The sequence below is a fragment of the Cricetulus griseus genome, chromosome 5 (genome assembly GCF_003668045.3).
Source record: "Cricetulus griseus strain 17A/GY chromosome 5, alternate assembly CriGri-PICRH-1.0, whole genome shotgun sequence".
NCBI lineage: Eukaryota > Metazoa > Chordata > Mammalia > Rodentia > Cricetidae > Cricetulus > Cricetulus griseus.
The window spans coordinates 48,710,331-48,737,810 of record NC_048598.1 but is presented as its reverse complement, the minus strand read 5'-3'; positions in this window follow the sequence as shown (position 1 = coordinate 48,737,810).

Below are 27,480 nucleotides of genomic sequence, written 5' to 3'. Positions count from 1 at the left end.
AAGGTTCCAACTAACATACAGAGACTTATATTAGGTATAAATGTTGCTAGGCCAATGACTAGGATTTCTCATTTGCTAGCACAGTCTTAAATATCATATATCTATATATTTTTATAAGAATTAACTTATAGAGGATGTCTTCTGCTGGTGCCCTCTCTTGTCGGCAGATCACATGGCGACTCCCGAGCAAAGACGAGGAGAAAGAGAGAAGGGAATGACTTCTTTTTTTGCCCTTGGTTATATATGAGTCTCCCTGCTATGTCACTTCCTGTCTGGATCTCTACTACTTTTCCCAGAATCCTCCTTGACACCTAGTTCCACCTAACTTTCCTCATTGGCCAGACAGTGCCTTATTCAATAATCAATAAGATAAACATACACAGAAGTACATTCCCCAACAATGCCTAGAGGTGGGGAATGAAAAGTCTTCATGTGGATCGGGGCTTTGTAAATAACATACCAACTAGTTATCCTAGTCTAAGATAAATGCTGCATTCATAACAAGGAAAGAAAGAAAAGGGGGTGGGATAGTGGGAAGAAGAGAGAACAGATTTCTGTCAACAAAGAGTTTTCTCATTATTAAAAAGAGTGTCAACATACCCAACAAAAAGTCTTAAGAGCTTCATCTAGAACACACCAATTTAACTGCATACACAGAGGGAATAACTCTTGATATATCAGAGACTGATATGTTTTCTGCAAAATTCAAGTACTAATTGTGTAACAGTCTCAAAATTTCAGGAAAGATATTAACTTAAAATATTATTTTAATTGTCCTTAAAGACATGTATTACCAATTTTAGTTATGGTGTCTTTGTTTCCAGTTATTAGAAAAAAGTGTTAAATTTAAAATCTCCATAGAAAATTTCTTATTGGTATGTAGCTATAAAATCTTATACCTATAGATTTTAGCATATAAAATTTTCCATATAATATATTTTAATAAAATAGAATTGTATTTAGAAGACTATGAGTAGATGAAGCTAATGTTGGACAGCCTAGTCCTTTATTACATTGACTTTTTGTTCCTGATTTTTATTTGTTATTTTTGCATGTAAAATATGAAAAAAATTAATGCAATAATATAGATACACTCAACCAACAATGGTAAATTACCAGGTAGGATATACTGTTGAAGCCACCTTTATCCTAAAGTGCCATGTTGCATTCTGGGTGACAGAACATGATGTCAGGTTCTCAGGTTTTTGATATGCTTGATTGAGCATACTGTCTCTGATAGCTTCAAACCTGGGCCTTCCCTTGAGCTTGCTACTAATGAGACATTTGATATCTTGACACTTAGAACTTCACTGCCACTCCACATTTTCTCAAAACCATTGACTCAGGCTGGAGAGATGACTCGGAGGTTAAGAGCACTGGCTGCTCTTCCAGAGGTCCTGAGTTCAATTCACAGCAACCACATGGCGGCTCACAACCATCTGTAATGAGATCTGATACCCTCTTCTGGCATGTACAGATACATGCAGACAGAGCACTGATACCAGAAAATACAGAAATAAATAAAATGTTTAAAAAAATGTTGACTCAATGGGATTTAGGTCTTGAGTGATCCCATTCTTGGGCTACCTGCCTGTGTTCTGAGGGGCTGCATTTAGCAGAGCAAATTCCAGGCAGGTTTTGCTTTTTCTTCTGTCTGTAAAAGTGTAGATGTCCTATAATTTTCTAGTCCTTCCATGGTCAAGATAATAATACATCTACTTGGAGAAGGTCTTCCTAACAGTAGTGTGCACAGTACAAGTGAACTCCCAAGTTCTAATGAATGATCCCATAGGTAATCTGGCAGCAGGGTGGGGGGGGGCAAGAGCACTGTTTCGGTTGATAGAATATGACCACATAATAATCTTGCATAAATATATACCAGAAATTGCAAGAAATAGTTTTGAATAGGGAATTTGAATCCATTTTAATCTACTCTTGATTCATTTCAAGATGACTGGACTTATTGTAAAAAAAATTCAAAAGAATATGAAAACATGAAAGACCATAAATCATAATTGTTTCTATTTATTCTCTGTACACTCAGATTGTCTAATAAATAGAGCAACCAATTTCTTAAGTGGATGTTGAAAATAACATCTCCTTGAAATAGAGGGAACTTTGAGAAAAAATTAAACTTTTAAAACAAATTTCCCTATTTTTTGAAGCTTGACTGTATTGTGATGCTATGTTTACAATGATGAGAAATATTTAAACATCAGAAAACCACATTATTAATTCCACTTTTTACAAGAAAAACATCAGATATGAATAATGACTCCAGATTCTTCCTCTGCCAGCAGCCACTGAACTACCTTTAACTTCCCATTTAGGGTTGGGACCTTATATAATTTCCCCCATCTATTTTCACACATCAGGGGGTGTTGTCATTATGCAGGTCTTGCTTAGGTAAACATATTTTGATATTTCATGGGTGCAACTCCCCTCTTATATCTAGAAGAAGACATGATCTTGAAGCAAGTATCCTGGTGTTTTGGCTTTTACAATTTTTCTGACTCATCTACCTTGTTGTTTCCAGAGTCTTAGGTGTAGCATTGTGTTGCAGATGTATCAGTAATGGGTAGATAGTCCAGAGTCCCTTATTTTCTGCATTTTGATGAGCTATAGCTCTCTATAGTAGCTTCTTGCTGCTACAGAGAGAATGTTCTTTGATGAGGGGTAAGATATATATTTACATGTGGTTATAAATGTACATATGAATACAAGGCCAAGTGTGCTTAATCCCAGCACTCAAGTGTCAAAGGCAGGTGGATTTATGAGTTTGAGGAGAGCTTCATATACATAAAGTTTCAGGCCTATCAAAAATGTAGTGATATGCAGTCTCAAAGAACAACAGCAGCAGCAGCAACAACAACAACAACAACAACAAAACATGGATACGATCCAAAGCTATATTGATTCAGAGAAATGTGTAGATTCTATGGTTGGAACTATTACCACTCTGCTCTCTGGGTTTGTAGTAGCAGATGTGGATTTCCTCCTATTGAGTGGAATATGTCCAATCAGACAGCTGCTGAAGATATATTGCTGGTTCAGTTAGAATCAGAGTTCTCCTGGAAAAGTCCTCTGATAGGATATCCAATCATGAGAAATTATCTCTAAGCACATGTACATCCTAGAAACAGTAAATGAAGTCAGTGTTCTATAAATTATGCATGTTTGTAAGCATAGTCACTATAGAAGAAGTTATAAATTTAAAAGTATGTGAGGGGCAAACAACAAGTTGGAAGGAGGAGGGAAAATGTATGAAGTTATATTAAATAAATAAATGGATTCCTTGAGTTATTGTTTGTGTTTTTTAAAAACTATGTTAAAATATAAAAAAAGAAAGTAAATAATAAAAACGAAACAAAACACCTATATCATAGACTTGAATTGTGAGCTGGTAGTGACATTGGGAGTGGATAATTTATTGACCCAGTTGACTGATCCCATTGATCAGCTCAATTCTGCACACATGGGGCTAGGTTAGTGAAAGCAGACCCCAGAAGTGGGTCTTGAATAGTGATAACCCTACTCCACCTTCTACCTTCTTTCTTAGCTACCAACAGTGAGTGAGATTTTTTTCCTCTGTCATGAATTTTGGCCATACTGTTCATCCTCCTCACAAGAGCAGAAGCAAAACACATTGGTTTGAATGGAAATCTATGAAACTGTAAATATTTATGGGCCCCTTCCTTTTTAAGTTGCTTTCAGCAGGTGCTTTGTCAAGTCTTTGGAATCTTACCAACAAAAACTGTGTTCTGAGAAACTAAGGAGAGAGGGGACTCTTAATTCACAGTTGGGGATATTTTCTTTGTTCTACTACTGGGGATACATTTCCAATTGTTTTTATGAACAAATCAGTCAGATGAATAGCTCAGAGTATAGATGCAGTAGCCACCATTCTTACTTACCTGAGTTTCATCCCCTGGTCACACATGTTGGGAGAATCAAACCAAGGCTTGCAGGTTGTCATCTGATTACCACATATATGTCTTGGTACATACATGAATGTATATACACACAAACACCAATTCAAATACATTTTAAAAAGAAAAAGTAAGAATAAAAATAAGGTAAAGATTTTATAAAAGGGAAATAGGCATCACATTTAGTCTGCCAATAACCCAAAGCTAAAACACAAAACAACAAAAACAAAACCCATTAGGTTGAACAAGAAATTCTGGAATAGAAAAGTGAATAAAACATTATGGTTTATGGTTTTCTGCCAATGGCATAATTCATGTTATTTTATAAAAATAAATTATAGAGTGTGTGTCTGTGTGTTACAAACTAGAAAACAGAAGTAATCTATCAAAGCTAAAACACCTTGAGATCTCTATCTCAAGATATCCTAGTTCTTGTGGGGCCCCACAAGATAAGGTAAGATTTCCTTCAGGTGTAGTCTATAGAGCTTTGCTAGATAATAAATTAAAACCAGCAGGTAGAAGGGAATGAAAGGTCAAAAGGAAATTAAACTCATGGGTACATATATAAATATTATTTGAGTGTAAGAGAACATAGGGGGATCTCTGAGTAACAGTGCTCCATAGAGAATTAAATGACACAATAAGAAAGAAAAAGAAGGACAGAAAGGAAAGAAGGAAGAAAGCAGAGGGGATGCTGTAAGCACACCTGCTTAGGGGCTGGCTACAGGTGTGCCTGACCACACGTGAGAGGGTGTGGTTAGGGTGAGCTAGAGTGAGGGATGCTTACGAGGTGGGCTGCTTTCGTTTTCATTTTCAGCTTGCTGTACTGACTGCTACCCTGCTGGCTGGCTAGGTCACTCAGTAAGTAATGCTTTTCCCGAGTTAATTCCCTTGTATTTTTACCTGACTCCTTATTGGTAATTTCCCACACTAAGAAAGAAAGAGAGATGTGCTTGCATTTGAATATGTTGATGACTCACTTTGAGTGGAACTCGAAATGAGCTTCAGACCTTATACACATCCTGATTTCTGGACCATGAAAGAGACATTTCAAATCTCTTTTTCTTTAAAGAAACTATTGCTAAAATCAGATGATTTCTGGCTTTACTTTTATTTAGTTTTTAAAGTCAAATTTCTCTTTCAGTGTAGGCATGTGGATTCATGTCACGTGTATGTACAGAAATCAGAGGATCATTCAGAAGTTATTTTTCTCCCTCAGCTACCTAGATTCTAGGGATGGAACTCAGGTCATGAGGTATAATGGCAAGCAGCTCTCCCCTCTGTGCCAAGTCACTAACTCAGGTTTTAATTTTAATGTTAAATGAATGTGAATTAAAAGTTGGGATTTCATAATCTCTATTTCCTCATAAATAACCTTAGTCTTGTTATTGTACAGAGAATCACATAAATATCAAAACGTCTCTATTCACATGCTAACAGCCAAGGAAATATTTCATAAAACATGCATATGAATTAACAGATGCATAAACGTATGCTATTTTTTAATAATCCCACAAAGTTATTTTTAATCTTTGAGTGGTAAAAACCCTCACTTCAGTTTATAAAAAAAATTCAATTGTAGAATTAAAGAAAGAATCTCCCTAGAGACTAAAAGTGAATTTTACAGCATATTTGATCTCAAAGCTGCACATTAAACTCCTTTTTTTCTCAACTCAATCCCTAAATCAAAAGTTGAGAAATATCAAAGATTTTTATGATATTTGTATTATTCTGCATTTAACTTGTTTAAACATGATACTTGCTATTGACAATTACTTCTGAACTATTAATATGTCCACAGAAAATTGTTGCCCAGAAGCTAGAATGAGAATCCAAGATTAGAACAAAAGGGAACAAATCAGATAGGAAAGAATGAGTAACAGGGCAGACAAAATCAGGTAGGACTATTTTAGCTTTTCAGAAAAAAAATTGTTATTTTAATCAAAATTAAACCACATTGCTTTGTGTGCTTCTATTGTGTTTTTGAGATTCCCAAGAGAAGGTCATAAGCATTCTCCTGTGGATTTTCTTTTCTGGTAGAGCAACTTTTTAAAATTTAAATTAGAAACAATCTTTTTTTTTTAAAGATTTTTTTTAAGAACAAGATTGTTTTACATGTCAACTCCAGTTCCCTCTACCTCACTTCCTGCCCTAACACCCCCCACAAAACTTTACCTATCATATATCCTTTCTGCACTCCAGGGAGGGTGAGGCCTTCCAGAGGGGATCATTAGATTCCATCATATGCTTTGGGATAGGGTCTAGGTCCACCCCCATGTGTGTTAGCTCAGGGAGTAACCCTGTATATGGAATGGGCTCCCAAAGTCCACACCTAGGCTAGGGATAAGTACTGATCTACTACAGGAGTCTCCATAGATTACCAAGGTCTCCTCACTGAAACCCACATTCCTGGGATCTAGATCAGTCCCATGATGGTTTCCCAGCTATCAGTATGGGGACCAAGTGTGACTGGTTGTTCAGGTCAGCTCTGTTTCTGAGAGTTGCAGCAGCCTGGTCTGGACCCCTTTGCTCATCACTCATCCTTCTTTGTAACTGGATTCCAATACAGTTCAATGATTAGTTGTGGATGTCTGCTTATACTTCTACCAGCTGCTGGATGAAGGCTATAGGATGGCATATAAGTCAGTCATCAATCTCATTATCAGGATAGGGCATGCAAGGTACTCCCTCCTCGGTTGCTTAGATTATTAGATGTTGTCATCTTTGTAGCTCTCCAGATGTTTCCCTAGTGCCTGATATCTTTTTAAGCATAAAATGTCTCCCTCTGTTATGGTATCTCCTTTCTTGTTTTCTTCTATTCTTCCCCTGAAATAAACCTTTCTGCTCCCTAGTGTCCTCCTGACCATTCCTCTTCTCCTTTCTCATCCTCCTGGCTCCCTCTCCCCTCTCCACATGCTCCCAATTTGTTCAGGAGACTTGTCCCTTTCTCCTTCTCCAGGGGAACATATATGGCTCTCTTAGGGTCCTCCTTGTTTAGTAGCTTCCCTGGCAGTGTGGATTGTAGGGTATTAATCCTTTACTCTATGTCTAAAATCCACACATGATTGAGGAGATACCATGTTTGTCTTTTTGTGATTGGGTTACCTCACTCAGAATGGTTTCTTCTAGTTCCATCCATTTTCCTGCAAATTTCAAGAATCCATTGTTTTTTTTCTGCTGGGTAGTACCCAATTGTGTAAATGTACCACATTTTCTCTATCCATTCTTCAGTTGTTTCCAGGTTCTGGATTTTACAAATAGTGCTGCCATGAACATCATTGAACAGATGTCCTTGTTGTATGAATGTGCTTCTTTGGGGTATATGCCTAGGAGTTGAATTGCTGGATCTTGTGGTAGACTGATTCCCATTTTCCTGAGGAGTTGCCATCCTGATTTGCAAAGTAGCTCTACAATTTGGCACTCCCACCAGCAGTGGAGGATTGTTCCCCTTTCTCCACATCCTCTCCATCATAAAATGTCATGGGTGTTTTTGATTTTAGCCCTCTGACAGGAGTAAAATGGTGTCTCAGAGGTATTTTGATTTGCATTTCTTTGATGGCTAAGGATGTTGAATACTTTCTTATTTCTTTCAGCCATTTTAGATTCCTCTATTTAGAATTGTCTATTTAGTTCTGTAGCCCACTTTTTAGTTGGATTGTTTGGTATTTTGGAGACTAAATTCTTGTATATTTTGGAAATCAGCCCTCTGTCAGATCTGGGATTGGTGAAGATCTTTTCCCATTCTGTGTGTGGGCTGTCATTTTATCTTACTGACTGTGTCCTTTGCCTTACAGAAGCTTCTCAGTTTCTGGCGGTCCCATTTATCAATTTTTTATCTCAATGTCTGTGCTACTTGTGTAATGTTCAGGAATCCGTCTCCTGCACCAATTAAGTCAAAGGTATTACCCAGTTTCTCTTCTAATAGGTTCAGTGCAGCTGGATTTATGTTGAGATCTTTGATCCATTGGGACTTAAGTTTTGTGCATGGTGATAGACATGGATCTATCTGCAGTCTTCTACATGTTTGCATACAGTTATACCAGCACCATTTGTTGAGGATACTTTCTTTATTCCATCATATAAATTTAGATTCTTTGTCAGAAATCTGGTGTTCCTAGGTTTGTGGGTTAATATTAGGGGTTTCAGCTAGATTCCATTGGTCTACCTGTCTACTTTTATGCCAATACCAAGCTGTTTTCAGGACTGTAGCTCTGTAATAGTGCTTGAAGTCAGGGACGGTGATGCCTCCAGAAGTGCTGTTATTGTACACCATTGTTTTGGCTATTATGGGTCTATTGTTTTCATATAAAGTTGAGAATTAATCTTTCAAGGTTGTAAAGAATTGTGCTGGGAATTTGATGTGGGATTGCAATGAATCTGTAGATTGTTTTTGGCAAGATTGCAATTTTTACTATGTTGATCTTACCTATCCAAGAACATGGGAGATCCTTCCATTTTCTGGTATCTTCCTTAATTTCTTTCATTAGAGTCTCAAAATTCTTACTATACAAATCTTTTACTTTTTTGGTTAGTGTTACTGCAAGGTATGTTATTTGTTTATGACAATTGTGAAGGATGATGTTTCACTGATTTCTTTATCCACGAATGTATCATCTGTATATAGTAGGGCTACAGATTTCTTTGAGTTACTCTTGTATCGTGCCACTTTGCTGAAGGTGTTTATCAGCTGTAGGATTTCCCTGGTAGAGTTTTTCAGGTAACTTATGTAGACTATTCTATCATCTGCAAATAGTGAAAGTTTGTCTTCTTCCTTTTTGATTTGTGTCCCATGGATCTCCTTTTGTTATCTCATTTCTCTAGCTAGAACATCAAGGACAATATTGAAGAGGTGTGGAGAGTTGACTGCCTTGTCTTGTCTGTGATTTTAGATTAACTTCATTGAGTTTCTCTCCTTTTAAGTTGATGTTGGCTGTCAGCTTGCTGTATATTGCTTTTATTATGTTGAGGTATGAACCTGTTATCCCTGACCTCTCCAAGACCTTTATCATGAAGGAGTGTTGGATTTTTGTCAAAGGCTTCTTCGGCATCTAGTGAGATGATCATGTTTTTTTTTTTTTTCCCTCAGTCTGTTTATATGGTGGAATACATTGATGGATTTACATATGTTGAACCATCCTTGCAACCCTGGGATAAAGCCTACTTGATCATGGTGATTGATTTCTCTGATGTGTTCTTGGATTCGATTTGCCAGTATTTTATTGAGTATTTTTGCATCAATGTTCATGAGGGATATTGGTCTGTAGTTCTCTTTTTCAGTTGTGCCTTTGTGTGGCTTGGTTATCAAGGTTATTGAAGCCTCCTAAAAGAGTTTGGCAATGACCCTTCTGCTTCTATTGTGTGGAATACTTTGAAGAGAATTGGTATTAGCTGTTCCTTGAATTTCTGGTAGAATTCTACACTGAAACCATCTGGTCCTGGGCTTTCTTTGGTTGGCAGACTTTGATGACTGCTTCTATTTCATTAGGGCTTATAGGACTATTCAAATCTGTTCTTGATTTAATTTGGTAAGTGAAATCTATCCACAAAATTGTCCATTTCCTTTAGATTATTGAATTTTGAGGAATACAGGTTTTGAAGTATGAATGGGTGATTCTCTGGATTTCTGTTGTTATGTCCCCCTTTTCATTCCTAATTTTATTAATTTGCATGTTTACTCTCTGCAGTTTGGTAAATTTGGATAAAGGTTTGTCTATTTTGTTGATTTTCTCGAAGAATCAACCCTTCATTATATTGATTCTTTTTATTGTTCTCCTAGTTTCCACTCTATTGATTTCAGCCCTCAATTTGATTATTTCCTGGAGTCTGCTCATCCTGGGTATATTGGATTCTTTGTGTTCTAGAGCTTTCAGTTGTGCTATTAAACCTCTAGTGTGATTATTATCCTGTTTCTTCATGTGGGCACTTAGCACTTTGAGCTTTCCTCTTAGCACTGCTTTCAAAGTGTCCCATAGGTTTGGGTATGTTGTGACTGCATTCTCATTGAATTCTAGGAAATCTTTAATTTTGTTTTTTTTTTTTCATCCTAGACCCATGAATTGTGCAATTGGTTGTTATTTAATTTCCATGAGTTTGTAGGTTTTCTGCAATTTGTGTTGTTGTTGAATTCTTACTTTAAAGTACAGTGATCTGATAAGATACAGGGGGTTGTTTCAATTTTCTTTTACATGTTGAAGTTTGCTATGTTGCCAAGTATGTGGTTGATTTTATAGAAGGTTCCATGTTGCACTAAAAAGAAAGTATTCTTTTGTATTTGGATGGACTGTTTTATAGTTGTCTGTTAAGCCCAATTGTACCATAACTTCTATTAGTTCCTTTGTTTCTTTGTTAAGTTTCTGTCTGGTGTTCCTGTCCATTGGTTAGAGTGGTATGTTGAAGTCTCCCACAACAAGTGTGTGGGATTTTATGTGTGATTTGAATTTTAATAATGTTTCTTTTACAAACGTGGAAGCCTTTTTATTTGGGGCATAAATCAGAATTGAGATTTCATCCTGATGGATTTCTCCTGTGATGAGTAGGAAGTGACCTTCTTCATCGCTTTTGATTGTTTTAGTTTAAAGTCCAGTTTTTTGGATATTATGATTGCTAACTTCCACTTGTTTCTTGGGTCCATTTAATTAGAACATTTTTCCTAACCTTCAATTGTTAGGTACCACATATGTCTTTAAAGTTGAGGTATGTTTCTTTATGCAGCAGAAGGATGGATTCTGTCTTCTTATCCATTCTGCTTACCTGTGTTTTATAGGTCAGTTAAGACCATTAAGATTGAGTGATGTTAAAGACCATTGATTGTTCATTCTTGTTTGTTTTGGATTTCGTTGTGGTGATGAAATTATGTGTGGGTTTCCACCCCTTTTTTCTTTTGGCTGTTGGTAAAGTGGGGTTATCAATTGCCTACATTTTTCTGATTGTAGTTAACTTCCTTTGGTTGCAGTTTTCCTTCCAGAACTTTCTCTGTGGTGGATTGGTGAATATGTATTTTTTGAATTTGGTTTTGTCATGAAATATCTTTTTTTCTCCATCCATATTGATTGCAACATTTGCTGGGTATAGTAGTCTGGGCTAGCATCTCCTGGTCTCAGTGTAGGTAGAATATTTATCCAGGACCTTCTTGATTTTAGAGTTTCCATGGAAAAGTCAGGTGTAATTCTGATAGGTTTGCCTTTACATGTTACTTGATCTTTTTCCTTTGCTGCTCTTAATACTTTCTCTTTATTCTGTATGTTTGGGGTTTTGATTATTATGTGGCTAGGAGACTTTTTTCTTTGTTCTATTCTATTTATTTTTGTGTAGGTTTCGTGTACTTTCAGTGGCATGTCTTTCTTTAGGTTGGAAAAGTTTTCTTCTATGATTTTGTTGCATATTTTTTGTGCCTTTGAGTTTGATTTCTTCAACTTCTTCTATACCTATTATTCTTAGGTTTGGTCTTTTCATGATATCATGTATCTCCTGGATATTTTGTGTTAGGGATTTGTTGGACTTAAAGGTTTTCTTTGGTTGATGAGTCTATTTCTGCTCGTGTATCTTCAACTCCTGAGATTCTCTCTTCCATGTCTTGTATTCTGTTGGTTATGTTTGTGTCTGTACTTCCTGATCGTTTATCCAGCTTTTCTATTTTTATCATTGTCTCTGATTTTGTTTTCTTTATTGTCTCTATTTCAGTTTTTTAAGTCTTGAACTGTTTGCTTGAAAGATTTGTTGATATCTTGTATTTTTTTGGTTTGTTTTTTCTTCCATTTCTTTTAGAGATATTCTCATATCCTCTTTGAGGCCCTCTGTCATTTTCATGAAGATGTTTTTAAGGTTATTCTCTTCTGCTTCATCTGCATTGTGATGTTCAGGTCTTGCTGGCATAGTGTCCCTAGTCTCCGGTAGTGTCATATTGTTTTTCTGTCATTCAATGTGTGTTTATATTGTCTTCTTCACATTCTTTCTTCTGGAGGGTGTAGCAGGAGTCTCTTCCTCTCCTGTTGGGTTCCCTTCTGGTAGATGCAAACACTTCCTGTCTTCTGATGTCTGTCCTCTTCTCATGGATGGAGGCAGGACTGTTATGGAGCCTCGGCAGTCTCTGGGTGTGTTGGATCCTTCTGAGTTCAGATCCCATGAGCAGTTCCAGGGCCTCAGGTGTCCCCAAGCAGGGTGTAGGATGAACAATCTTGTTTTACATGTCAATCCTAGTTCCCTTTGCCTCCTCTCCTCCTCTGTCCCCCATGGACTTCCTATCCCATTCCATGTGGATTTTATTATATAAAAATGCATATAGAAGTTGTATTCTCCCCACAGTCTTCTTCCATTTTAAATGGTGGCTGGTCGATTTTGATAGTTGAACAAAACATATTAAAAATACCTGTCTTTCAAGTATGTTCATCAATAATATACAGGAGGGTTCTGCCACACCTCATTTACATATTCTGAATGAGTTTTCTAGGAAAACTCATACTGAAGTTTATAAGTATGGACAGATGTCAATGTTTAAGTAGCTTCCTCTAGCTGGTATTTTTCAAGGAATTTCTTCAAGAACTAATGATACCACTATTATTTTTATTGTTGTTGCTCTAGTTGTTTTCAGAAAGTTGTCATTTTCAGAAAAGTATGTTTGACATTCTCCTCAAAATAAACTTCTGTGATTACTTCCTTGTGGTTGGTGTAGGTGATTTCTAAGGGAATAGATCTTCTGGAAGTTTCTGCCCTATAATACTAATTAATTAATTACTAATTAATTAAATACTAATTGATTAGTTAGTATTATAGAGAGTTACAATGAGAGTTACAATGTCAGGCATAGCCTGGCTGTGGCAATGCCTGGCTTCATTCCCTTATCTAACCATCAAGAAAGAAGACAAACAGGCAATTCATCTATTTTATGTGATGAATTCCTCATACAACTCTATCTGTGTATGCTATCTAATGTGTGTGATAGCATTAATCTGATCAGAAAGTAAGACAGGTATTCACACAAGGGGAAGCTGCAGGCAAATGAGATCCTGGGTATAGGAAACAGTTAATCTCTTCTGCAACCTAACTAATGCCCAGAAAAAATGCCAGAAATCCATGCACTCTTCTTTGACATGCACATAATTAGCTTATCATTTACCCAAGATCTACTATCAAAATGTCATGTGGTAATGTTTCAATCCAAAGCTCACAATTTCTGAATTGCATTCAGCCTTCTTATGAGACACAATTCTCTGTCCCTGTGATGTATAAATATTTTTTCTCTGAAAGAATAGACAAAGAATAACAGGATCTGGAAACACCTAATTCAGGTGAAAACACCCATTTGTAAAATGGGAAATGTAGAGTGCATTCATCAAATTCTATTGAGCAGAAATAAGTGAACATCCCTTTCTTTAGCAATTGATATATTATCATGCTAAGTCAATTTGGCATTGTCCACTTCTGCCTTCTCAGAGGAAGTGCCTTTGGCAACATCCTTTGTAGACTACTACTACATTTTGTGAAAGTTTTGTTCTTTTCTGAGAGCAAGGCTGACTTTGAGGATTTTTTCTGTCTTAAGACATCAGAACTATCATACCCCATGTCAAACTGGTTTGGTTCTGACAACCAGCATGAACGGGTCAATGATAGTAGATCATAGGTTATTCATAACTTCTCTGTAGATGTGTTTTACATATCATAATTGAGTTTTTACTTCTTTGCTTCTTACCTATTTATAAAGAAGTAACCAGAGCCATACTTAGAACAGGAAGCAATAATAATTTTATGCATACTACCAAGGACTGATGAGATATGTTTTAGATGTCTGATTTACAAAGTATTCATAGTATAATCTTACTTTGTGAAAATTCAAAGTTCAATTTGGTTGTGAGATTCTTAGGAACATGCCTAAGATTATCCTGGAAACCATTATCTAAAGGTGGGTTTATAAGCTCTTGATCACCACTACTATCTATAAAATATACTAATTTAAAATAATAATGTGAAACTACTAAGTTAATGCAGAATTATTCTAATGTATAATTTTATTTTAATTTTTTGTATTAAACAATGAATTTATTTCTTACATTTTTAGAGATTGTGAATGCAACTATAGTGTTAATATTTTTGTTTTTTTTTCAGAGGCCTGTTATTTTTCTTCTTTTGATTTTTTGTTTTGAAAATAGATTCTTCTTACATAAAAAAAAACATTTCAAAGAAGTCCCCCTTTTTCCTTCCCTATAATCCTCCCAGGTCCTCTCCACCTACCCTTTCCTCCAAATCCATATCTCCTCTGTTTCACTTCAAGATCATGCCTCCAAGAAGCAACAACTAAACAAAACACACAAGACAAGACAAAAGTCCTTGCACCAAGGCTGGTCATGGTAACCCAACAGATGGAAAAGACCCCCAAGAACAGGCAAGAGAGTCAGAGACATACCTGCTCCTACAGTTACAAGTCCTACAAAACTACAAGCTAACAGCCACAACACATGCACAGATCCTATTGTAGTCCCCCGCTGCCCAGTAGTTGTCATTTCAATCTCTGTGAGCTCACCTATGCCCTTCTCAGGTTGTGTTGCATACCTGTCAGAAAGAAAGTCTAAGATAAACAACAAAAGTAGAAGCTCATGCTGGCGAGGATGTGGAATAAGGGGAACACTCCTTCATTTCTTGTGAGAGTACAAGTTTGTGGAAATCAACGTAGTTACTCAGAAGTTGAGAATCAACCTACCTGAAAACCCAGATACACCACTTTTGGGCATTTAAGGAGAGTACATACTATCCTTCCCCAAGGTCACATGCTCAAGTATGTTTGTTGCAGTTTTTTTTTTTTTTTCATAATAGCTAGAAACTGGAAACAACCTAGATGTCGCTCAACAGAATAATGGATGAAGAAAATATGGTAATTTGCACAATTGAATATCACTCATCTGTTAAATAACGTCATCACAAAATCTGCAGGCAAAAGGATGAAACTAGGAAAACAAAACCAAAAAATATCCTGATCCAGAAGACAAATATGGTAAGAATCCACTTATAAGTGGATATCACCCCTTAAGTAAATGATAATCAAGCTACCATCCATGAACTGACAGGGACTGACAGGGTCCCTAGAGTACCCCAAACAATTTAGTGTACAATTTTATATAGTGCAACTATGATATGAATTATTATTAGTCATAGGTAATAAGATTATATTTGGCTATGAGTGAATCAATAAACCAGATTTAAAAAAAACTGAAACTGGCAAAATCATATCAGTTAATTAATAGTCCAACAGTTGTTTATCCTGGACTCATGTCCTAAGAAACCTGAGAAAGATTGCAGCAAACTGCCATGCTGCTACGCTTAGCACCAACTTTCTTTTCCCACCATAGTTTCTATTAAAAGCAAGTCTGAACTTTGTAAATTTCATATCAAAGTAATGGAGAAAAAAATCATAGCAATTTGTTTAGTTTTGAACACTGCTGAGTGTAATGGATATAATTTCCAAGTAGTGATTAGTTACCAGGATATAATTTCCTAGAAATCAATGTTATTGTGTTCCACATGATGGAAATTCTAGGAGACTCCAGAAATCTTTCTTACCTTGTCATTATCCATGACTCCACAAGTTTCCGGAGATAAATAACATGCAGTGTCAGATGTGATTTAGGTCAGCCAACCTTGGGCTTCATCCTTGCACACCCTGCAGCCATCAACCCATGAATATCAGGCAATGCCCAGTACAAAGTAGACATAGAAAGGCAAGCAAACCTTTATTTCATAAAACTTAAATATCTTTTGCAATGCTATTCCTATGGTTACTCCCAGATAAATTTGCTAGAAAAAATATACCTAATTCTCAGCATCTCCAAAATTCTTTTTATTCTTTGCCATTTCACTTTATTGAACATCTGATTACCATTTTTATTCAAAAAGTGATAATTGAGAACTATGACAGTGGTTTTGCATGGGTATTATAATAAATCCTAAATCATTGCTGGGGAATATAGGCAGTTCCTTGTGCTTAAAATGTGGCATCAGTTTTGTCTATTTTTTTTTTTTTGAGACAGGGTTTCTCTTTGGCTTTGAAGGCTGTCCTGGAACTAGCTCTTGTAGACCAGGCTGGTCTTGAACTCACAAAGATCCTCCTGCCTCTGTTGGGATTACCGTGAGCCACCATCGCCTGGTTTGTCAATCCTGTTGATTTTCTGGAAGAACCATCTCTTTGTTTTATTGATTCTTTGTATTGTTTACTTTGTTTCTACTTTATTGATTCCAGCCCTCAATTTGATTATTTCCTGGCATCTATTCCTCCTGGGTGAGTTTGCTTCTTTTTCTTCTAGATCTTTCAAGTGTGCTATTAAGTCTCTAGAGTGACTATTTTCTAGTTTCTTCATGTGGACATTCAGTGCTATGTGTCCCATAAGTTTGGGTCTGTTGTGCCTTCATTTTCATTGGACTCTGGGAAGTGTACACACATTTACACAGTTTACACAGATTTAACACTTAATTCCAGGAACGAAAATAACATTTACAAGAACTTTGCTTGTTAATTGATTTGAATAATTCCTAAAAGTTTGTTGCATTTGAAGGGCAGCAGTTTCTTGTGCTAGAATGGTAAATGTGTCTGTTTATCTTTCCTTGATACTATGACTCTAAACTTAGCTTCAAGTATCAAACTTCCTTTATTTTAAAGCACAGTTGTATAAAGTTAGATAGGGACTTAAAATTTAAATGCAAATTTCTTTTCCACAGAATATATTACAATAGACATCTGTTTAAAACTTTTCATAATTTTTACTTTAATTAGGTACCCAGTATTTACTGCCAAGATGATTGAAATAACATCTTACCTTGTTTACCTGTTGATCACTCTCAGTATTCTTCATATTTAGGCCATTGTCCACACTCTAGATCTGTATACAAAATGGATTGTATGGGGCAGTAGTTCAGTTTAAGTAATAATGACACTTTTCCTTGAATATATTACTTGGGCTTTGAAATAGAAGCAGCATTAACTTTAATAGTAGTCAGTTGTGTGATTCTCGGTTCCCCAAGTTTTACTAAGCTAAATTGGAATGTTTACTTTTTCTGTGGATTTCCACTTGTGTCTAATCAGCCTAAAACATATTATTCTGTTTTCTACATTTCAGCAGTTTTACATAATCTATATAATTTTTCTAGAACAAAAATCTCTTGTTTGACATTGCATAATTAAAATATAAAATTTAAATACTTATTACTTAGAAGATTTCCCCAATATTTTCTATAATAAAAGTTAATATTGAAGTGGGGAGGGCCTTAGGTTTGTCCAAATGATGTGACAAACTTTGAAGATCCCACAAGGAAGGCCTCACCCTCTCTGAGGAGTGGACAGAGGGTAGCATGGGGAGATGGTGGGATGAATGGGAGTATGTGTGGGAAAGGCTTGGTATGTAAAATCAGATTGCTTTAATTTAAATAAAAAAGTTACTGTTAAATTATTTTGACATGTATATTTTAAATGAGTTTGGATAATTCGGATACCTAGTAGGTATTTGACTTTGTATTGTAATCCTCTAAGCAAGATGTTATTCAAATAATGGTAATGCCATGGTTAGAACTTGATCAAATAGAAACCAACAGTCAGCAGTATATTAAGTTGTACAATTCCAGACTATATTCCTCATTCTTCCATGTCATTAACAAAATTGGATATTTTGAGGAGAAAATAATGTCTTTCTTTGCATTCCCATAACAGTTGTTTTCCTGAGTTAATACTCATTTTGCCCATTTTTATTGTGTACTTTCTCCTAAGCAAATGCTTGGTTTTGATTATGTTATTTGTAATTTTCTCACAAATTCAGATTGTGCATGTACATACATCTGCATGAATGTGTGTTTTTGCCTTTATCTGTGCTTGAACATGCAAAGGTCATAAGTGGGCAAGAATTGTGTTCTGTCATGCTCTGCTTATTCCTACTGGATGTAGAGCTCTCTGACTTTATTGAAATTTTCTTGCCATAAAGCTCCAAACTAAAAGCCAGGCGTTGGTGGCACATGCCTTTAATCCTAGCACTCGGGAGGCAGAGGCAGGCAGATCTCTGTGAGTTCGAGGCCAGCCTGGTCTCCAGAGTGAGTGCCAGGATAGGCTCCAAAGCTACACAGAGAAACCCTGTCTTGAAAAATCAAAAAAAAAAAAAAAGTCATGCCAACCATTTTAATGTGGATATTGAGGATCCAAATCCTAGTCTTCATGCCACAAGCATACTAATCCACTGAGCTATGTCTTCAGTACACAGTGGATTATTTTAAGTATGAAAAAAATTCACATTTTGTTTTCTTGATTTTTTTTCTAGTACAAATATATTCTCTTAGTTTGTGGTTAACATATTCATGTCTTTGACCTGTGAATTTTGTTTATATTTTATATGTAAAAAGTGCTAGCTTGCCTCTAAAACTTTCATATTTTCCATTTAAGAAATATTCTGCTGTGGTGAAATATATTCAAAATTATCTTTTAAAACTAATGATATGAATTGTGTGTGATGAGTGTTCTTTCTATGGGAAATATCAGCAAAATCTTGAGATCTCACTCCATCATTTCCAATGTTCTATGCAAATTTAGAAATCAGTTAGGAGGTAGTTTTCTGTTGTATATTCAGTGTTATTAACTTTCACATTTTTTCACAGAGAAATATCTTGCTGACTATTACATTTTTTCCTGTATGATGAGGCAATTTACTGTCTAAACTGTCTCTTAATTTCTAATTTTTGTTATTTTATTATTCTTTGGATTTTTCTATAAATTTTACAATTACTTACAAAATACTATCCGATAATACCCATTTAACTGCAAATCAGCAAATTTGCATTTTATTATTAAAATATCAGCTTCTCAATGGCACCATTTTAAATTATTTTTAAAAGTGTTTAACCATGTATGCATATAATGTATTATGATTATATTCATTTCCCATTATACTCTGTTCTTACCTCCCACTACTGGTGGCCCACTTTCTCCCAACTAGTCTAATCTTATATATGTATGCAGGGCCTGTTTAGCTGGTCACAGTGTCTGACTATAAATAATTGCAGCAAATGTATCATATCCAGAAAAGAGTGTGATACAACAATCCTCTCTTCTCCTAGCTCTTATAGGTTTTCTACTGTCTGTCTTATAATTATATATATATATGTATATACATATATACATATATATGTATATATATGCATGTATATTATCATTTTTTATTTGAATTAGAAACAAGATTGATTTACATGACAATCCCAGTTCCCTCTCAGAACTTTGACCAATTAAGAGTTTCCATTTTAACCACTGCTCACTGCAAAAAGTTCCCACTTGTTCAGACAAGGTTAAGAGTAACATAATTCAATGTGCATGATCATAAATATTTATAAGGCAGTTTGACTTCACTGTCCCCCCCCAAAACAACCAAAACCAGAAAACACAAATGATAGTAGATTTTGTGAAGATTCTGACCTCTTCAGTTACAGGGGTTTGACTAGATTTACAAAACAAGGCCTGCATTTCCACTTCTGGGGGCCCAGTTTCAATCAGAAAATGGTTAGTTATTTCCCAAGCCATGATGCCATTATTACAGGAGTGAGCATGTCTTCATTGGCAGTTCATGTTGTAGAATATAGAAATAACTAGGGTAACTTTTCTTCCATAGCAGCTCACACATCACTTTCCTAGAACCACATATTCTAGTTAGTAGATGTTTCCATCTCAGTTCCAACTTGATGTGTCTGTGTCATATGTCCAAAGGGCGAGGTATCATTGATAATAATATAATATCTTACCAAATAGTTCTGGTAGGCAACAAACAGCAATAAAAATAGCCTATATTGTTTTAGGAGCATCTAGAAGTTCCCTGACAAAAACCTTGGGATTTTTCTCAGTTAATCTATAGAACCTATCTTTATGAAGGATGTCATATATTTTTAAAGACTTCAATGTAGTCACACCTTAAGTTTTTTATGCACACAGAACTGACTTAATTATCATCAGAAAACCTTTCTTCACCCAAGTGTGCGGTGCTTAAATAAGCCTAAAAATATACTCTTCAGGGACAGAGTCTTAAAATTTGAACCAAAATCGGCTATGGAGTCCTGTTGAACTGAGCTGCCTCCTTGTGATCTTTCCTCTGTTGGCTGATAGTGGCATTGTTGGCCTGGTGTCAGAAGATACCCCAGCTATTTGAGTCTTCAAAATAATTATAAAAGAATATATGTTTTTTTAAATTTAATATTACTTTATTGTAATAAATTCACAAGTAAACATATGACACCTCTTGATTATGGTTAGCAACCACGAACCAAATACTTGTCAGTTTCAAATGTTATAGATCTCAGTGAGCCTCTAGGCAGTTATAATGTATACTATATTATATAATCTACAATCTACACTATACTGGCCATTCTGAAGCCAGTATAATTTAACATTTAGAAAGATGACAAAGCAAGGGTAGAATTAAGTGATGAAGAATGTAATGCAGTCAAAGGGACATATAAGTCACAAAGGGATTATAAAACAAATTCTTTTTTTAGTTTCAAGTCTGTCATTGTTTTTCTTTTTGTCCTGGATAAATGGTAAAAAATCTGTAATTGACAGTGAAGGGTGCATGGTTTCAACTTAGATTAAGCATGAGCTGTATAAAGTACTAGAATTTGTGTTTATTTTGCAGTATGAAAATGTATAATGATTATTTCATGTAAATTAATAATTTTCTAGTATGGTATAGGTGCCATTAAACTACACTCAACTTGTTCCTCTACGCCAAATGAAGAATTTGTCAGAATCAATCATTACAAATTACTAACTCATACTCAGTTGCAATTACAGAATTCCTAGGAGCCCGTCTTCTGAGCTTGCAAGACTGCTCCTACAGGCAATCGGGGATGCTAAACAGAGGGCCACTATGGCAAAGCAGTACATCAGAAGGATGCAAAGTGAAACACTTTTCTTTTTCTTATTCTTACGTTTTCCACCATAAGAAAAAAAAACACAATAATATTTGCTAGTTTTTTGTCTCCATTTGGAGAAATAGAACACCACAAATACAATTATATCAGATAATCTTTCTCTACAGATCAAATTTCTCCAAAATCAGCAGTTTTTTTTTTTTTTTTTTTTTTTTGGTTTTTCAAGGCAGGGTTTCACTGTATAGCTTTGGACCCTATCCTGGCAATCGCTCTGGAGACCAGGCTGGCCTTGAATTCACAGAGATCTGCCTGCCTCTGCATCCTGAGTGCTGGGATTAAACTCGTGCACCACCAACACCCAGCTCATGAGTACTTAATGTTCAGAGAATATAACATTAAATCTCCATGCAACTATGCACCATTGCATCATATGATTTATTTGATTTGTTATTTAGAAAGCATCTTGGGAGAATCCACTAAGAAAGTCTTATATATTTTTGTACAAATGTCAGTAATGCATATTCTTAATATGTAATACAATGGGTAGTAGCTGCTAAGCTCAAGGGCTTACATCTTGCTTTGAATTTTAGTCATGCAAACTAACTCATATTTAACTTATATTTCAGACTTATATTTATCACTTTTAGAAAATTAACATGCTAATTTTACAAGAAAAAACTTTTGTGAAGTATTTGTAATATTTTCTAAATTAGAATAAGACTGTAGTTAGTGTTATGCAAAGCAAATTCAGATGCATTTTTGTAGACATATCCCTGACATAATAAAGGAGCTTATTTACACATATAATAGCATGCTAATATATGCAATATTCAGGGTTTGATTTACTGATATTAGTGCCATTTTGTAACAAAACACATTTAGAATAATTTTAATGTACTGCATTTAACTATTGCTAACATGTTAAATGTGCGTGTGTTGGAACTGCTTGGTGTGCAATACACATTTAACTTAATTCAAGGCATCTTACTATGAACATTTATAAAATTTTTACAGAATAATAAATTGATCATAGTCTTCAAGAATTTATTGCCTAATTTTACTCTAAACTATGCAGTTTCCATCACATATATAGTTTCAAGATGCACACCACTGCTTAAAAATAAAATAAGAAATTTCTTTTACTTATTTATTCCACAGAATATGCTCAATAAATCCTTAGAAATTTAAAATCCTTTCAAATAGTGTATTAGGAATTCAAAATATCTTGTGTTTAGAAGTATTTTATAGATTGTGTTTCATATCTAAAATTATAAATTACTATGTTTTACTTTCAAATATTCATATCTCTCATTTTTAGAGACCATAAGACATATTTAACATTAAATATAAAACTGTAAGACAACACGTCATTATATTGGATATTTTGTCAGTAATATTTTCATATTGTTTGTGCTACCTTGTTATTAGTTCTAGTATGTTTATTCCCCTTAGGCTTTGTTATAATGATTATAATTAAAAGTAACACATTGTCTACCTCAGAAGAAAGCATAATTTAGTATCATCACATAAGGTCATGCTACTGAACCATAGTGCAGAAAATTCAGATGGAGTACCCAAGAACATGGATGCCATGACCACAATGAAAGTCATTCTCGAGGCCACTTCTTTTTCTGTTTTTAACTGGAACTCTTTCTTTGTATTCTACATGATTATGTATATTCATCTCTCATTTTTTTCTGTACAACTGTAAGATATGGGCCTGCATATTTCCTTGATTTATATTTTCATACAATAATTCTAATACCTTTGGTTACAGAGAAATCATTTCATCTATACCCAGCTCAGCTAAAGACTCATTTTCTAGTGAGGGCACACTCTAAAAAAACGCATCAAAGACACCGTGAAATAGAAGGAAATGTGGCTTAGTTCCTAGTTCTTGGTGCCCTCATATTTGTTTTCAAAATTGCAAACAACTTCTCCATGGCAGCAACATCTCTGGAAGAAACCAAAGATGTTTGCTATGTCCTTAAAAGCATAAGGCTCACAAAGATTATATTCAAAGATGTCAGAATGTCAAACAAGTATCAGGTATGAATGGAAAATTATGTAAGAAAACTGAGTGCAGGCATAAAATCCACCGAAGTAGCATGCTAAACTAATGTGATCTAAGAACAATCAAATAATATGCGATTGGAGTATAACAGTTGGACTAGCCACTGAGGTTGAAGTGACAACTGAAAAGAGGTTCTGCTGTGAAGTCAGTGGCTTGCCTCATTCTGGGCTTAGGTCTGAATTCTGGCCTGTGTCATCCTTAGTGATCCTAGGATATCATCTCAGTTTTCTGTGCCTAAAAAACAAATGGGAAAATACTTCTTCCTGACAGAGTTTTAAAGACAACATGGTTTATATATGTGAGCCATTTTGAACTGTACTTAAAAAATTGTAACTGCTCAAGAAGTGTTACCAGTAAATTTTGTTTGTTTGTTTTGCTGTTGAATTGTGAGATAGGGTTTCTCTGTGAAGCCCTAATTGGCCTAAAACTCACTTTATAGACCAGGCTGACCTCACACTCAGATCTACCTGCTTCTGCCTCTCAAGTTCTGCACCACACTGCCATTAATTCAGAATTCAATTTCTTAATGGTTTTTACTGCCCCTTTCCTCATAATTAAAAGAAATCTTATAGATTCCATTTTATCTTCTATGAACTCAAATATATTTATAAATAATAGTCCTTATTTAGAATATAATCTTTATAAAATTACTCACTACTTTATAAATATATGTTTCCATCTGGATGAATGGATGGATAGATAGATAGATAATAATGACAATGAATATAGATAATCTATCTATCTATATATATTCATTAATTTATGGACTAAAGTTTCTTTTGTATAGCTTTGCAGTAAATTTTAAATACTTTTGAAATTTTTATCATTGCTTAATTTTTTTATGTTATCCTGTAATATTAAAACAACAAATAATACTAAAAAACCCTCAGTAGCCTTTTGTATGTGATTTATTAAAGATATTGCAAACTTTAACTAACGAAATATCCTCCAGCCATTGGTATAATAGATGTTTCTAATGTGCTCTAGATGGTTCAAATGTGTTTCTCTTCCTGTGAGATATGAGTCTGTATATAAAAATAATTCAGAATTGTTTATGTTATATACTTGTAGGCAAATGAACCTATGTGTCCATTCTTGGTGAAGATAATTAAGAAATTGGAATATTTTATTAATTTATATAATTTTCCTTAAATATACAAAACAACTGATTATTATTTTTACATCAATAAATGCTATAATAATTTTGTAAGTATCATATAGTATTTATTTCTATATACTTACATTATGAGGAGTATGTATGTGCTTGTGTGTGTGTGTGTGTGTGTGTGTGTGTAAATAAAAACCTGTTTTTTTTTTATTTTTACTCAGTTGTTTTCATGGTTTTGTTTTGTGGTGTTTTCTGTTCATGTCTGGATTCAACCTCATAAATTTTCTCATTATAGAGGGAGCAGCAGTAATTTGGTTATTTTAATGTGACGATGAAAGAAAGAAGTGAGAATATTCACAAATACATCAAATTATATTAAGAATTGTTCCCCCTCCTAAACAATTCTTCACACTTTCATATCTTTAGTTCAAAGAATTAAAATAGCTGAGAGTTCCAGTTCTTTGGGAACATACATACACAAATAAATACCAAAAAAGATAATGGGAAGAGAAGGGACTAGATAATTGTAAATAGATAAACAATACAGACAATTGTGACAGTCCTCCAGTCCCATTGTACATATATATTTTTAAATAGTTTAAATGCAGGCTGTTTATCATTCAACATTTTATTTTTTGATATTTATGAGTAAACTTATTCTTGCCACACACACAAACTTGTTATGATGGTTATTCCAAAACTAGGACTGCTTGATTACAGTAATTCCATTTATATTTTTTTGTGGAACATCCATGCTAAGTTTAATTTCTAAAATGAACCAGGTGATTTTCATTTCCTCAAATTTCAAAAGTTAACTTTAATCCACATTCTTGTTCACACTTACTCTTTTTTTTTTATTTTTTACAATAGCTGTTCTTAATAGAATGAGATACTTCTCATTTCTTTTGACTGGCAGTTTCTTCAAATGGTAGTCTTCATCCATTAGTGTTTACAACTGATCAGAGTCATTGCTGCATCTGTTTGCATTGGATATGCAACATTGCCAAATGTTTCATCGAAAAGAAAAGATTGCTCTTTCTCCATTGTTTGTTTCAGGGTGCTGTAGGAGCAGGAATTTCCCCTAAGTGCTCTGTTTTTTCCAACTGGCTTTTGAACTTGTGGACTGCATGCATACCATGCTTTGATCCCTGAAGTTTCACAGTAAGAGAACACTTTTAAGTTCATATTTAAACTAAGGATGCACAAACGCTATCTTTGAAGTTACTAGCTAGGAAACGTTATAGTGAGCTATCATTAATGAATTTTTGATGCAGAAAGTTGACAAAAGAAGATTTGCTTTCTTTCCACCTCTTATCAGCACAATTGTTGTGACTGTTTGCAAACAAACAAAACATCCTCACTGCCAATACTACAAAGCTCTGAAGACATTTGTCTTAGGCATGGATATTGATTAAGAGTGAATTAACTTTTAATGAAGACATTTGCTTTGCTGTATAATTAAGATCTTATCTTTTCTTCCTTTATTTACAGTAACATATAATGCACCAAGGAATTGTTGATATTGCTTCTTTTGATGACAAATGTGTTATGAATATTTTGTAACCAATCTATTTTTGAGTTGTATTAATTAGGGTTCACTTCATTTACTATTTTAGCACCATAAAATATCTAAATATGGATTACTGTATGAGAGAATAATTGTATGTCTCCTTTCTTACAAAAACTGAGAGAAAAATAACCTAGATAATCATCTCAAGATGTAACTGGACTCAATTTTAGATTTTCTTTCTTGGAAATAAATGAACACATCTTTAGTTCAATGTTGCATTCTCATTCATACACAATTTTCTTTTAAATTTTGCTTGATTGGATTATAAACAGCAGATGTTTTGTCTTTATTATTATGTGTAAGCAATCTCCCTGGAGGGTATTTCTGTAAAATGCTGGATTAGAAACCAATTCTTTGGGACCTGGGGAGGAAAAGAAAGTGAAAGAAAAAACACTACATCTAAGTGCTCCTCCCTGAGGAGTGGGCTGAAAAAGTAGGCAGGTACTGCAGAGAATATAGCTGAGCTGAGGTGAGCTCTCCAAATTCCATTCTGGTGTGCAGATGTACTATACTTGTTGCCTCTCAACAAGAGTGAGAATAAGGGCTATGCTCAGCATTACTTGCCAATGAGATGCTATCCTTTACTAAGTTTGCCCAATATAGGGATAACCAAATGGAAACAGATTGAGCACATTAGGGAAATATAGTCAGGCCAAGTAACCAGAATTAGAGAGGTAGTTTAGAAGCAGTGGCTGCCAAGTTGCAGTGCAACTATGGTGGGAGAGCATAAGTGTCACATTTCCCACAGACACTCTATGGGGCTAGCTTGAAAATTGTATGTAAATTTCATTCCTGCCATTCATTATCTGGTGAATGACAGCACTGGAACATAAGAAGTGTGCAAAATTTGACACTATCTTTCAGAGGCAGGCACGTTTTCTTGCATTAGAACTCCAGGACAATAATGACAAACAGAATGTGTTTCAGAAAAGACTCCTTAGCAATAAATGTAAAGTCAGCATCCTCCCAGTGGTTTGGACAATGCAAACAGCCTTTGAAATTTGCATTCTTCAAGGCACCAGGGACAAGAGTCAAAGCGGCAGTTATGGATAGGGGTAGAGATCTTGGACTGGTAAAGTCTACCGAAAATAAACTGAGTCTATCTCAGAAGCACCATTGTACAGAGAGGACATGTTGTTCTGACTTGCTTGAATTACTAAGACAGCAGCCCTCTCTCCACAAACACAGTCAGCTACAGCAGACAAACTATGGGCTGTAGAAAATCATATGCATTTATCTGCTATCAAAAGCAATAGCAAGTACTGATATATTTTGGAGGTACAGAAGCAAATTCATTTTGAATCCTTGGTCATAATTTGTATTTTATTGATTAATGTTATAGTTATATTCTATTTCATTTTATTTTTGTTAGCTTACACTTGTATTTCATTTATTTTGTTTATGTTGTTTAATATAGGGCATATATTTTCTAAGTGGGATGTTATGGCTATCTTCATCTGGATTAATTTATATTAATTACATTACATTCTCTAGCAGTAATAATATTTCTAACCTATATACTATACAATTATACAATACAAGTTAATAGTGAATTACATCTCATTTCTCCAGTCACATTATCTTTCTCTTTATATTCCTTAACATTCTTAACTCCAAAGAATTATAAACTACATTTCCCTAGATATATGCTAACGTCTGTGTCTGAACATAAATAGGGCATTAAGGAAAGTATGCAAGTGTTTCTTACTAGTTAGTAAAATCAGATTGCCTTGAAGACATGGTTTCTGTTACTATAATCTTCCCTTACCTTTATAATTAGTGGGTAACATGACTCTGAACAGAGACATCTCTAGTGGGAGTCACATGCTTGTTTACATCTTCAAATCCAGATTCCACATATGAGAGAAAAACATGCACACTTTTCCTCTCTCTCTCTCTCTCTCTCTCTCTCTCTCTCTCTCTCTCT